The sequence below is a fragment of the Babylonia areolata genome, chromosome 3 (assembly GCF_041734735.1).
Source record: "Babylonia areolata isolate BAREFJ2019XMU chromosome 3, ASM4173473v1, whole genome shotgun sequence".
NCBI classification, from domain to species: Eukaryota; Metazoa; Mollusca; class Gastropoda; order Neogastropoda; family Buccinidae; genus Babylonia; species Babylonia areolata.
Window position 1 is genome coordinate 29,997,227 of NC_134878.1, and position 15,584 is coordinate 30,012,810.

The following is a 15,584-nucleotide window of genomic DNA, read 5'->3' on the forward strand; positions in this document are numbered from 1 at the left end:
GAACATATAGTGGGAAAACAAAATCTATATATACACCAATACAACACTACAAATTGCGGATATGAATAATCGCAGGAAAAAGGCACAAAATACACCTCTCTCGCACACACGCACACACGCGCACACACACCACAGGAACACACACCAAGGGGGCACAGGGGGACATCGTAGTCGAAAGCAGCAGACAAGTGGTCAGCCTTGGCACCGCAAGGAGATGCCGTGTGATAAATCAAGAGGGATAACCACCACCCCTGGCGGTGAGATCAGTGCTATAGTTCTCCTTGATGCCACCGCGACTTGACGTAATTCTAACGAGTGGGGGAAGCGAGGATGCCAAGTTTTATTTTGGGCACTCCGTCAGAAAGCGTTTCCACGCGAGAGTTGAACCACCCGAGCTGTGTTAACAAGACTGCCAGAAGGCGAGTTAACTACTTGAAAAATAAAAAAAACCCCAATAAATCCGCTTCTGGCGAACCGACAAATATTGTCCATTATTGTGATAACACACAGGGTAATATCATCATCTTAGATGAACAGACTGTCAATAAATAAACGAACGCAAAGAATTGGTATAAACCGTTTTTGTTGGTTTAGTTGGTGTAGGTGTTTTTATTGTTGTTTTTTCTTCGAAAAGAAGACCGTGCTAGCGATAATGCTCCCGATGTATTTAATCGCAATGTTGGGACTGACATTGCTTAAATGAGAGACAACTGTTTAAGGTGAAACGACAAGAAAGTTTGTTGCCGTCACAACGTAAGTAAAGGTAGGCCTGCACTAGCTATACTCGCGGTTTATTCGCGCTCGCGTCAAGTTCATACAGCCACAATACTGCAGGAAAAGCCGTGTGGACCTCAGTCAGTGACACACTTTGTGTGTGTGTGTGTGTGTGTGTGTGTGGTGTGTGAAAAGATAATCTGTGTCCATCCCACATCCTTCCTGCTCTCCCCGCCCAAGTCCAGACCCACGCAGAAAGAGGAAAGGGAAAAGGGTGCAGCCTTGGTGTAGCTGTAGTACACTCCTTGAACTGTCTTTCGGCTAAGACAGTATTTTTGTTTTTTTTTTAGAATGTCACATTACAAATACAATTAACTCGACAGGACAAAACGAAGTCATGTACGTATCCTCTTGAAATGTACACAAAGACAGTAACTGTGTGGTGGATGTTGGGAGAAATATATGCGGGTAGAAATCTACACGCTAAGAAGTCGCTCAGCTGCCAACATAGTGGGTCCGTGAAGGTGTGGGTTCGAATCCCGCTCTCGCCCTTTCTCCCAAGTTTGAGCGTCTAGTCTTTCGGATGAGACGATAAACCGAGGTCCCGTGTGCAGCACGCGCTCGGCGCACCGAATAAGAACCCATGGCAATGAGAGTGTTGTCCTCTGGCAAAATTCTGTAGAAGAAATCCACTGTCGATAGGAACACAAAGATATAAACATGCACTTAACCCTGACTAAGCACGTTGGGTTATGCTGCTGGTCAAGCATCTACCAGCAGATGTGGTGTAACATATATGGATTTGTCCGAACGCAGTGACGGCTCATTCAAAAACTGAAAACTGAAAACCTTAAAGGAGGCATATGGTGGAGAGGAGAGAGTGGATATCCAGTCCAAAAAAACTCTTAAAAAGAAACGAAGCACAAGGCACATAAGTGTGTGTAGGACAGCGTTTACTGCTTTCGGCTGAGCACGGGCTTTGGAGGACAAAGCGACATACAATCATAGACCGTGTAAAGGAAGCGTTATGATTTATGCAGTAGCTGTCTTTTACTGCTGGCAAGTTACACACAACGGGCACAGATTCACACCGAGCATGTCCTATGGCTATATCTACTTGTCTTTTGAAATGGACACGAAGAAGACGAGATCATGAATCATTGGGTGTCATTTTTCCCTTTCAGATCATGAAGAATGAAATTTTGTTCTGTGCAAATACGTCGTTTTGACAGTGATTGTGCTATGAGAGTAAGCTGATGGACACACATTTGAAATTATCTCCCAGTATGTTATGAATCGAGACTCCTTCAATTTCATTTTCCATGTTGATATAAAAGGGCGGTAAATTGTCGTTTAGATTTTGACTTTTTTTTTTGTCCAAGTAGAAATTATAATGAATTTAGTTGGGTGGGGGTGGGGGGTTCGGATTAAGGGCCAGGAAATATTTCATTTGTGTCCGGTTAACAAGGATATTTATATTTTCCTGCCAAGTGCAACACACCCCCAGTAGCTTTTTTTGGCAGGTGTCCTCAATGATATTGTCATCAGCAGTGAGAGAGAGAGAGAAAAAGAGAGAGAGGGGTAGGGTAAGGGGAAAGATTGAGTAGAGAGAGAGAGATAGGGGGTAAAAAGATGGAGTAGGGAGGGAGATAGAGAGAGAGAGGGAGGGTTGGCGGTGTGGGGGGCGAGTATGGGAAAGATTGGAGAGAGAGCGAGAGGGGGTAGGGGTAGGGTAAGGGGAAAGATGGAGTTGAGAGAGAGACAGAGGGGGGGGGGGTTACAAGAGGGAGGGAGGGAGGGAGAGAGAGAGAGAGAGGCAGACAGACAGACAGGGGGCGGTTTTTTTGTTGTTTTTTTAAGATGGAGTGGAGAGCTGTCGACTGCCTGATCACACTCGAGACCAGACAAAAAGCACAGCAAATATTGCCAGGGTAGTCCAGAGAGCTCTACGTCCCACACCGCTGCTGCAGGCAGTTGAAAAGCAACGACCCTCTTTCTCTCTTTGTATGCCAACTGTTCCTGTGTTTTGTCTTTGTCAGTTTCCGACTGTCTGCGTGTTTCTCTGTCAGGTTCTGTTTTCTTTAGTCTGTGTGTCTGTCTCTGTCTCTGTTTGTCTATGTCTCTCTCCCCCTCCCATCTCGCCCTCTTCATTCTCTCTCTTCCTTCCCCTCCCCTCCAATATTCTCACTCTCGCTGTCTTTTTTTTGCAGGGGTTGATATTGTCTTTTACGCAAGAAGGGAGGAAAAAAGCTGATTGAAACGGAAAGGGCAGGGGCGTGTTTGACACCATAACGATGTACAATTCTCTTTTCTTAAAACAGCTTACAAAACGGCAAACCCCCCCTATGTGTATTGGAGCAACACGCTGTTTGAAAACCTTACAAATTTAAATTTACGGTTGGACAGTTTCTTTAGCACTCGGGAGCAATTAGCTGTAATGATTGGTCCTTCACCCGTGGCGTGTGCACCGGTTTTGTCGCAAACTCTCTAAACACCACTTCCGCTCACAGCCTGCAGTGTCTTTGAGCGGGTCTTTCAGTCTTTTTCCATATGAAAATATACACCTATATGATAGTTTATACTATACAAAATTTTAGTATGTAGAAAAGAGGGCTACTGTGAGAGACTCTTGGAGCAGCGACTACTGAATCTGCGATATGTAGTATTCAATACTTCAGTAATTCGGACTCTTCATATAGTATAAATTTACAAAGCCAGTTTCGTGCGAATTCTAATTTTACACGAGAGAGAGATTTTACATGGTCATTCTTTGCACAAGCATGACAATAGGATTACGTGTGTGTTCTGAAGAGCATACCATCCCCAAACCTGCTGGCATTGCAAACCAACCCCGAAAACGGACTATGGCTTCATAAATGACATGAAAGACAATAAAACAACAACAACAACAAAGAAATCATACACGTAAAACACTACATAAATGTCATGCTGTGTTTGGGAAATTGCGATTAATAGTCTTTCAGGAACTTTTCGACTAAAAAAAAAAAAGTAAAAAAAAGATACACATAATGAAATCTTTTAACCAATGAAAGTAGTCATTGATTCATTTCGTTTTGCTCTGCCTGTGTTCAGTGCTCGTCTCTGTTTTGACATTTCTCGTTGTCCAACACTTGTCGCTTCTTGTCTCTACCCCTGTCTGTCTGTCTGTCTGTCTCTCTCTTTCTAAACAGCCTCCTCTGAGGTCAGGAAAACCGGTGCATATATCTGTATAGAATCATTTGTCGTGTACCTGAATGATATCAAAGGACTGCAACACATAAAGCGAACCGAATGAACGGCCCGAGGACAGAATGCCGCCACAGGCCAGGAGGGGTAACCCCCCCAAAAAAAACCAACAACAAAACAACAACAACAAACAAACACACACCAAAAAAAACAACCCCAAACGGGGAAAAGATAATACACAGACTATTGAAAATCACGTTTATTTTGGCATATCGTGCTAATGTCTTATTACACATGTTGACTGAATCGCCAACAAATGTGTGGAAACCTTTCTATGCCCGGTTGATTGATTGCTATAGATTGTGTAAAGTGAATGTAAACATTGTGGCTAAAAAAAGAAAAAAGAAAAAAAAGAGCTTCAGAATAAAGCATGGTTTATCAAAGCTCTTGGTAGATTAAGCATTGCAAATATATTTTCAAGACTGCCTGTACATGTGTGGTCTTGAGGGGGCGTGCAAACGAAAGCGCCACTGTCCAGTCAATGAATTGAAATACTGATTTCTCACCGTCTGCTAATGGTGTGTTATACTACTTCTACTACTACTAAAAAGAATAGATAGTCTAATGTGATGTACTATCTCCTATTTCGTTGTTTCTCGGTCTGCCCCCCCCCCCCTCCCTCCCTCCCAGTCTCTGTTTCTTTCTCTGTCCTTGTGTGTGTCTGTATGTCTGTGTGTATTTCTGTCTGTCTGTCTGTCTGTTTGTCTCTCTCTCTCTCTCTGCCTTTGTTTCTTGATATTCACACGATAATGAAATTATACAGAAAACTGTAATTTATAGTTCAATGAACAAAAATGTTGTCTGGGAGCTTGCGTCTTTTAATCAGGCTACCGTTGCTGTAACTCGCTTGCGCGAACATGGGAAACGGAACACACACACACACACACACACACACACACACACACACACTCACACACCACCCCTGCCCCCCCCCCTCCACTCCCCACTTAACTTCTCTTTCCTTCCACAAAAGCAGAAGGCTTCCTGTCGTGTTATTCACACGGGGGTCCAGCATGCATAAGAACGATGATGAATATTTCACGCACGCAACTCTCCAGGACAGAAAACTGATCACCAAGCCTGTCCGCCTGCCAATCACAGCTGTCAGTTGCAACATGATTGGCAGGGAGGGGGCGGGGATGGGGGGTGTTGGGCGGGGTAGGGGGGGGGGGGCGCCACGCCCTTAACACAAACATCACAGCCAGCTTCATTAGTTAATTAAGCCACTAATTGACTAATTGGAAAGGTTCGTGCAGTTCCTTTCTGCAGGACTGAGTGAGCACTGGCGTACTACTGTCGTGTCAGCGAGGTGTCAGGTTGTACTTCTTCTTCTTATTATTATTGTTACTTTGGGATGTAGCAGTTTTCATTGGATGTGTCCGTGTCTGGAACCGAGTTGAGGTAGGTAAGGAGGAGGTGAATATTATTAATATTCGTAGGAAGGAAGGAAGGAAGGAAGCAAGGAAGACATTAGATAGGTAGGCAAGGAGATAGGCGGTTAATTAGGTAGGAAGTTAGGTAGGTAGATAGAGGTAGGTCAGTAGGTAGAGCTCTGGACATGCATTCGGGTAAGCAGGTCGGTAGGGAGGCAGACAGGTAGGAAAGCAGGCAAGCAGGTACGTAGGTAGGCAGACAGGTAGGCAGACAGATAGGTGGGTAGGTAGGTAGATATGTATGTTTATGTGTGTATTGCTTCATTATCTAATTCGATTTTGTTTTTTTCTTGGGCGGGTGACGATTCAGATTATGCCGTTATGTATAATTGAAACAGCGCTGTTTGTACATTTCATGTAGTAAGAAAGAGAGAGAGGGAGCGAGTGAGGTGGGGGTGGGTGGGGGGAGACAGAGACAGACAGACAGACATTGACAAATAGACATAGACAGCGAGAGAGAGAGAGGTAGAGAAAGATCTGACAACAGACTGATGATACAAATATATAGCAACACAGCTGTTGCACCGTTTATGTGCATGGAAATGCTCAACTCGCTGCTGCCTGCCTCAGCTGACACCACACACACACACACACACACACACACACACACACACAATAACCATGACACAAAAAGATACAATCGTCTGTGTACTAATTCAGTCGATGTGGATATAATTACGCAAGCATAGGGTCGTCGTACTCGTTAACGCTTTCAAACGCGCGCGCACACACACACACACAGCGCGAGCACACACTCACTCGCGTGCGTACACACACACACACACACATGCACACAGGCGCACGTTCGCGCACACACACACGCACATGCACACACACATTCACTCACACACACTCTCTATCAACCCCTGAGTTCTTATGCTTGTTCCTTGGTTTAGTTTAACGCCTACGCACCGCGCGCGTGTATGTGTGTGTGTGTGTGTGTTTGTGGATGTGCGTTTGTGTGTGTCTCTGTGGGGTGTGGTGTGTGTGAGTGTGGGTAGGTGTGTGTATGTGTGGGGTGGTAAAGCGTAGATGGGTGGGCGGGCGGGGCGAGGGAGTTAGTCTGTGTGTGTGTGTGTGGTGTTTGCATGTGTGTATATGTGTAGTGTGTGTTTGTGTCTGTGTGCCTCTGTGTGCGTGCGTGCGCGCATGCTCTCAACCCTCGTGTACTCCCCTCCCCTCCCCTCCCCCCACCCCCCAACACCCCTCAACCCCAACCCCACCCTCCTCCCAAACACCCCCCATACAGTTTCCACGTGTAGCTAGCTGTTCGATCCTGTGTCGTCGGCAATGGCAGGACTTGGAAACCACAGGGAAGGAAAAGGAACCCCACACACACCCCCCTCCCCCCCCCCCACTGGCAGTCAGTGCCAGACTGCCGATGCTAGCTAGGTTCGTTGAGTTGTTGTCGGTAGCTGCTGCTGCTGCTGCTGCTGCTGCAGGAAGGAAGGGAGGAAAGCCGCGCGTGAGGATGCGGTGACTGTGACCATCGATTTCTGGCAGCGGGGCCGTTGCCGCTTGTCTCCAGGGAATGATTAGCTGGCGGTGGATGGATGGATGGATGGATGGAACATACAGTTGTCCCCCTCCCCACCCCACCCCAACCCTCCCGTGTTGTAGTGCTGTAGTCTATTCGTAACACTCTCCCCCCAGCTGGTTTTGTACCCCCCGGAGTGTGAGGTGGGGGCGGGGGGCTTGGGTTGGGGGGAGGCAAATCTACCTTGGTCATTCTTCTTCTTGGATTCGCCTGTCGTGTCTGACGGATGAGGAGTAGGCAGGCAAGTCATCTGCTGATGCTGGGTCCTCATGTCGTGGGAATGAAGACCAGTTTCTTGAGGGCACTGACAAGGTCGTCCACAGATGCTGCATGGAGCGGAGTCCGCTAAGGATGAGCCCCTAACCTAGGTGAGATTGGCCGTGGGTTTAATCATCATCCAGACCAGCCTGGGACGACTCTCCCCCGAGGCTAAGCTTCATATAACCAGAACTGACCTCCCCGCCCCCCCCCCCCCCCAACCCCCGCTCCCATACCCCCTCTTTCCCCCTCTAGCTGGATTCTCTCCATCCTCGTGTGTGTGTGTGTGTGTGTGTGTGTGTGTGTGTGTGTGTGTGTGTGTGTGTGTGTGTAGGGGGGTGGGGTCATTAATGCTAGGCTGGCTTAAAATGACCACGGTGGATATGGCCCGGTTAGAATCAATATTCAGGCTATCAAAGTAGAACGTTTTGCTTCTGGAATGGAAACATGGAGTATGGGAAGGGTGGGGGATGGGGTGATTGGGGGGGTGGGGGGATGCAGCAAATGCCAGCCCAGAAACCTTTCCCTCCATTCTGTTTATCAATAGCTGTGTTAAACGTCAAAAAGGGATAATTTTCAACTGCGGGTGTGGTGGTGGTGGTGGTGGTGGTGGAGGAACAGTTTGAACTCGGCAATCCATAAAAACAACAACAAAGAAACCCACAGTACATTCTGAGGCTAGTCAAGTCCAGAATGATATATATATATATATATATATAAATCCAGCTAGGGGTAGGGAGGCAGTTTGAGGCTGTTACACCGGGCAGGCCTTATGCGCCGCAACTCACACGCTATTCGTATGAGGGGAATTGTGGGTGTGCGGGGGGTGGGGGTGGGGGGCCAGTCGGGGGGAGGGGGGGAGGAGGGAAGAAGGGGGGGGGGGGCGGGTGATGGGAGGGACGGGGAGGGGAGCAGTTCCTCATTTTTCGTCCCCTTTTATTTACTGCTTTTGGCTGAGCGATCTGCATGTCCGCAATGCTGCGGGTTCTTTTGGCAAATTGCACGATAGTTGTTGCAGTGCGGAATGCTGTCTCTCCTCTCTCTCCTGTTGCTCCAGTGGTGACCTGAGCCGTCTGACTCCCCGACCCCCCCGTTCCTTGCCCTTCCCCGAAGTCAGTCAGTCTGTCCTGTCAGTGAGGAAGTGTTGGGAGAGGCAAGGACTTAAATACTTAGTTATAATATTTGTGATGAAAACTAACTAACGAACGAACTAGATAAATGAATCAATGAATAAATAAATATACTGGCCGCAACAAACATGCATGAAAATAACATTTCTAATACATACAAGGTTGGCAAAGACAGAGCAAATCGATGACTGATGTCGCTTGTCTGAAAAAAATGGCGGCCATTGAGAATGATTGTTTACCTCTTGCCGGAAACGGCATTCAGTTGATTGGCTAGCAGACGGCGGTCTAATGGCGAGATGTCGTATCACAAAGTTGACGCGATAAATTTTGGCCGAGAAGAGCAAACAGATAGGCCTGGTTTGCGTCAGTTAGACATGGGAAGTATATTCGACCAAACAGGGAGTATAATATGAACTCCCCATATTGGTAATAAAAAATAAATGAATAAATAAATGAATTAAAAAAAAAAAGACCGTTGGGGAGAGGCGTTGACCAGTGTGACCCAGACGTTGCAGGTTTCGTCTGTGTTTGGCGGGATGCGTGGTGTGTGTGAGTGTGGGTAGGTGTGTGTATGTGTGGAGTGGTGGGGTAAGGCGTGGATGGGTGGGCGGGCGGGGGGGTTTAGGGGTGGAGTTAGTCTTTGTGTGAGTGTGTGTGTGTATGTGTGTGTGGGGGGTGGGGGTGGGGGTGACACGCTCCCTTGTTTGTGTGTGTGTGTGTGTGTGTGTGTGTGTGTGTGTGTGTGTGTGTGTGTGTGCATGCCTGTCTGCCTGCGTTCTGCATGTCCGCACGGTGCAGCTTTCCGCGACGCCAGTTTCAGCTGGCAGATTGCAGAATGCAGCAAGTCTCCTCTCCCGCTGTGTTGCTCCAGCCGACCTCCGGCACCTAAACATCGACTTTTTTTTCTTCTCCTGCCTTTCTGTCCCGTGTGTTGTCTTCGAGGCTTGTCCTGAGCGGAGGAGAAAGTGTAGGGAAATAGAGAGAGAGGCGATGACCAGTAAACGACCCAGACGTGGAGAGGTGGTGTGGGGTGGTTTCGCGCGTGTGTGTGTGTGTTAGAGAGGAGAATGTGTGTGTGTGCTAGAGAGAGAGAGAGAGAGAGAGAGAGAGAGAGAGAGAGAATGTGTGTGTGTGTGTGTGTGTGTGTGTGTGTGCGTGCCTGCGCGCGCGTGTGTGTATGTCTGTAAGTGTGTGCTTGCGTGCGTGTGTGTGTCTGTGCACATGTGTGTTTCAAAATGAACTTGTGTATGTGTGTGCGTGCGCGCAAGCGTGTCCACGTGCGTGCCTTCGTGTGTATGTGTGAGTCTGTGAGAGAGAGAAGGTGGGGGGTTGGGGGGGGGGGGAGAGAAAAAGGGAGAGAGAGAGAGAGAGGGATGGAGAAAGAGACAGACAGACAGACAGAAAGGAGGGGGGGAGGGGAGAGAGGGTTAGCTTCCACAGAACGAAAATCGATCTCGTGCCGCCAGCTATAACTGCCGGGTTTCCGAGATAAGAGTTCTGTCCACCAATTTCCCTTCTTTCCTTCCGGGCTGGCAGGAGAGGCGTGAAGTGTTAGCCTGACAGCGTCTGAGACGGTGGGTGTATTTTTTGTCTCTTTGGCAGTCTTTCCCCAGTCACAATTTGCGAAGAATGCTTGTGTAAATTTTGTTAGGACCTGTTGTTAGATTCAGCTTAAAGAGTTTGGTGAATTGGGCACAGAAATGCGCTTGGGTTGTGTTGGAAAGATAAAGTTCGCTTGGTCCGGTTGATTGAACGTCCCATTTACTAAAGTGATTTTTGAGGATTGTTTCGAGTTAGGTGTATATATATATATGTATATTTATGTGAACGTGATCGTTATATTCCAACTTAGTTTACAGTTCTTCGGAATATATCTACTGTATTTTATGTAGTCTATCTAGCTGAACAGTCCATGTCTTTACTACAAGTCTGGGTGCAAACTGAGTGCTAATTTGATTACATTTATCAACTTCTTTATCCATGAGCTTGCAGTCCTACGGTCTACACACACACACACACACACACACACACACACACACACACACACACACACACACACACACACACACACATACACACACACACACACCACCACACACACACACACACACACACACACACACACACACACACACACACACACACACACAGATCGGGTGATGTGAGTTCACTAACGAAGACCATATCCAATTTCTTTTAAGGGGTGATAATTTGCAATTCCTATTTTCCTGCATAGACACATATTCTTATAGGAATTTTGATACAGCATATCAAGTGTTAACGTGAATAAAATGAAAACCAGATATAGCAAGGTGATCTACCATAAGGAATTTATTTGATTGACATTATTTTGAGCCAAATATTAAATCAACTTGTTTTTTCCTTTTTGTGTTTTGCTAAAAAAAAAAAAAAAAAAAATCTTTTCATCAATGGCTGGATTGTTGTAATATGCTGCTGTCTTCCTTATCAATCTTTCCTTCTGTCTAGTGTCTGTCTGCCTGTCTGCCTGTCTTTTTCTTTGATATATTGGTGTCAGACTTCTCGACATCGCAGGTAGCTTTGCAGATAGCTCCCCCCGCCCCCCCCCCCCCCCCCCCCCCCCCCCCCCCCCCCCCCCCCCCCCCCCCCCCCCCCCCCCCCCCCCCCCCCCCCCCCCCCCCCCCCCCCACCTCCCTAGTTCCCCGTCTTTGCCGGGGGTCTTTGAGTATAAATAGCATCCCCGCCTTCTGGAAATACTGAGCTAGAAATTTCATCTTTTCTGTCACTCTCTTTGTTTCTGCCTTTTTTTCTTCCTTCACTGTTGTCTCCTTTTTCTGCCTTCCCAGTCCATTCCCCTTTCATTTTTCAAGCAAGCGACACGGTTTTTTTTTTCTTTTCCGCAGTCTATGATGTACTGTCTGTGCTGTTTTGCTCTGGCGATTAGGTAGTGAGATGTAAACACTGGGATGGGCACTAGCTGCCTATTCTGCAGTGTTATTTGCCTAGAAGGCCTTTTCATGTATTTTTTGTTTGGCTTTGAAGTATTGTTGTTGTTTTTCCTTTTTTACGATTGTTTTGTAATCTGGGGATGATCAATTAAGCGGAATGGCTGGCGTCCTCAGCATGGCCTAGTCTTATTTGCCATAAGGAGCTAAATCGTTGGGATACTGTGTCATGAACTGTTTTGTGGGTTTGTCTAAGTGGTTTTTTTTGGGTGGGTGGGGGGGTGGGGTGGGGGGGGTCGGGGTGAAGGGGCAGGGGGTGGGAGTGGGGGGTAAATGTGACAGTTTTGTGTTGACGCGGTTGAGCATTTGTATGGTTTGACAGTCCTGATATGGCCCTGTGCGGTCGGCTGGACTAGAAGCAGCAAGAATAAGAATAAATAAGCTCCCCCTCAGCCCCCCCCCCCCCCCCCCCCCATGGATTCTCTTTCCACCCACAGCTTCTGCATGTATGCAAGACGAGGGTTATGTTGTGTATGATGATGATGATGACTTGTGTACGAGGTTCTGAACGTATTTTCATGTTTGGTTGAATGTCTGGGCGCAGGGTTTTGGATGCAAGTTTTTGTTTTATTTTCTTTTCTTTTATTATTTTCTTTTATTTTTAAAATCCCAGTTTAAATGCATGTTTTACTCGACGGCTTCAACGGAATTGAACATCTTTTACATGAAAAGGGGCTCAACGAAAAGGATTATTATTAGTAGTAGTAGTAGCAGTAGTAGTAGTAGTAGTAGTAGCAACAGCAGCAGCGGTAGTAGTAGTATAGTAGATAGTAGTAAAGTGGTAGTAAAAGTAGTATTAGTAGCATTTCTTCTTCTGCTTCTTCTTCTTCTTCTGCCTCTTCTTCTTCTTATTGTATTTTTGTTGTTGTAGCAGTAGGAGCATTAATAATAACAACAGTACACCTTGCAGCGCACACATGTCAGGCTTTTTTTATGTGTCAGTGTTTTCTTTCCTTGACAAACTAACACCATTGACCGCTGCAGCTTGAGCGGGACAGGTAACACACTTCGCCAGACAATTTTTTTTTTTTTTTGCCAGAGGTCAGGCTCTGTGACAGCTAATTATTATTAAGCTAATTAGTACAACCTCTTGAGCAAGTCACGGGAGAGGTTAAGTAACGAACGGTGTACATAGCCGACATAGTGCACTACCTTTAGGCTGTATACGTGTAATTCTTTGCCAGATCGGTAAGGCACGGACTTGGAGATAAAGAACCCACATGTTGTTTTTTGTGTGTGTGTTTTTTCACAGACGCACAGATAGACACCCACACATTCGCACACAGACGGACAGACATACACTCGCACATAAGCGCGCGCGCGCGCGCGTGCGTGCACACACACATACACACACATACACATACACACACACTCTCTCTATCTCACCCTTATCTCACCCTCTTCCTCTCTCTCTCGCTTTCACACCTACATCCACACCCACCCACACACACACGCGCGCGCGCGCGCACACACACACACACACACACACACACACACAAAACAAAACAAAACAAACAAACAAAAAAACTCACACACAGACACACACACACAGACACACACACACACACACACACACACACACACACACACACTTACACCCCACTTCAACCCCCTCCTCCCCCCCGCACACATCGTTATATCCTAGGTACTGGAGCAGGGCAGGTAAAATTCTAACGTTTACGAGACCCCAGTCACTGTGACAGGTAACAGAGCTACTTAATTACAGTCTCCTACCGGATAAGCTGGGAGGCGTTGTGTGTGGAAAAAACACACTCAATAGGGTTAAGCTGCATGGGTTTTTTGCCCAAATCCAGCATGGCACGGACCACGGGTCTCGATGACCCCGCAGAGTGGGGTTAGGTCCGTGACGGTATTGATACATGTGTGTGTGGGGTGTGGTGGGGCGAGGGGTGAGGGGGGGACTGGGGGGGAGAGGCGAGGGGGTTGTCAGGGCGCGGTATTTGTTACGCTGTGAAATTATATTGTTGAGATCCGTTTTCTCTGTCTGTCTGTCTGTATCTCTTCCTCTGTCACGGTCTATGTCTCTCTCTCACTCTTGTGTGTGTGTGTGTGTGTGTGTGTGTGTGTGTGTGTGTGTGTGTGTGTCTCCGTCTCTCTCTGTGTCTCTCTCTCCTCTCTCTCTCTTTCGCTCTCGCTGTGTCTCTGTCTCTTCCTCTGTCACTCTGTCTCTCTCTCTCCCTCTCCCTCTCTGACTCTCTCCCCTCCCGCCCTCTCTCTCTTTGTGGATTCCGAACATCATAATGGCGTGTCTGACAGAACAATTACGTCACCGCGAACATAATAGAACGTGTCATATAAGCTTATACTGCGTGTCTGCACACTTTACAGATCCCTTTCTGGTCTGCTCCAGATGAACTGCTGGTGAGTGCTACCATGCAGTCTCTCTAAAGTGTCTCTCTCTCTCTCTCCCATTCTGTCTGTGATCTTACTGGAGACTAATGTGCTTCTTTTAACTTCTGCTGGTCATATATTTTATGTCAGTGCGCATGCATGTGTGTTTGTTTGCGTATTTTGTGTGTGTGTGTGCATGCACACGCTTATTTGTCAGCGTATGGCGCGTCGCACTTCGATGTGTGTATAGTCCTATCTATGGGTGAATAAATGATTAGAATAATTGGTGTCCAGACATAACGCTATTCCCGATTAATTAATAGATTAATATGATTTATTATCCAAGATAGTGTTCTAAGACATGAGGCAAACACGTAGTTTGAGCATATTTAGTACCGAAATACCGGTAGACAAGGGAAAAAACAGTTAACAATATTATTGTGAGGGGGAAAACGATACATTGACGGAAGGCCCACATTGACGGAAGGCCCACTGTATTTCGCTTTAATGAAAGTGACATCTTCTGGAACAAGCGACTTGGCCAGCCAAAGGAAGATTCAATTAAAGAACTCCAGTCTCGTGCGAACACCGTGCTTCGTAAATTATGACAGACAAGCAATATTCATAGTGTTGTTGTCGAGTTTTTGAATAGACCACACTCGTTTCCACACAGCAGCGATAAATATCCAGTTTCTCTCCTTTAACAGCTGATGGGGTTGACACAGACACTGACAGCCTCCTGCGAAAGGTTTGTCGGCTGTTCCTCGTGGAATGCGTTCGATATGTCACGGCGTTTGATAGAGCTGCGGTTGGCATTTGTAAGATCTTGCGTTCAATATATTATGTTTCATCACTGCTGGAGTACGGCTTGCCATCGGTAAAGATGTGGGAAGGGAAACTTGTAGTAATGGCAGCGCTATGTGCATGTCAGCTGACTGACATTATCGATCAGAATATGCATTACACGGGTGAGGCACGTGTAAGTATATAATATACCTACTACAAATAATGATAATGAATATTTGGACGCCTTGTCTCCGGAGAGCCCAGAGCGTTTACAGATATAATTACACATTCATACATTGATGCCTGTGCTGTTCTGTTGGTGTGTACACACACACAGACTCGTGGAAAATTCGCGTGCGCTGATATGTATATAGTCTATGCGTGTGCTTGGAGTATGCGTAAACATACACGCACACGCATGCACGCACACACACGCACACATACACACACACACACACACACAAACGCACGCATACATACACACACACACCACGCGCGCACGCACGCACTCACTCACACATTGTGCACACGATTGCACGCACGCAAGCACTCACGCACGCACGAGCGCGCGCGCACACACACACACACGCACACCACACACACACTTTCTCTCTCTCTGTCACACACACACACACACACATACACACGCAAGCATTAGTCTGTCCTCCCCCCCCCCCCGACCCCCCACCTCCACCCCACCCCATCCGAACCCCCATTCTCACTTTTTCTGCATTTTGTGACCATAACCATACTGAAGGATTCTCTCTTTTTTTTCTTTCTTTTCTTCTTCGTCGCCGTCTTCTTCTTTTTCTTCTTTTTTTCCTTTATGGAGAAGTAAAATATATATGAAGGGCGAGGTGTAAGACTAAGACTAAGAGGGGGCGGAGGACCGTAGATCTCCAAAGTCGCGGATTTTGTTTCAAACCGAGGTATTCATAGCAACCCTCCGGACCCTAAGAAATGTGTCACTTGAACTCTGGCATTTGTCACGGTGTTATCTGACGTTCTGCTGGATTCTGTCACTCCCTCCCCTCCCCGCGTCCCCCCCGCCCCCGTACCCCTCCCCCACCCCCCGTCCCTCCCTTCACCTCGGCGGCAGCTGTGATTTTCTCTTCACTGTGTGTGTGTTGGGAGGGGGGAGCGT

At 47.1% G+C, this 15,584-nt stretch overlaps 1 protein-coding gene across 4 annotated transcripts in view; it reads left to right on the top strand.

Moving 5' to 3' along the window:
• LOC143279931 (axotactin-like) overlaps positions 1-15,584 on the top strand; it is a 178,652-nt gene that overhangs the window by 9,320 nt on the left and 153,748 nt on the right. The window contains exon 1 of one of the 4 annotated variants that reach the window (XM_076584274.1): positions 9,823-9,892. The exons of the other annotated variants lie outside the window; for them this stretch is intronic. The gene's annotated coding sequence lies outside the window, so the exon portion shown is untranslated. Of the gene's footprint in view, positions 1-9,822; positions 9,893-15,584 lie in introns of those variants that run through there. 4 annotated transcript variants of the gene reach the window in all.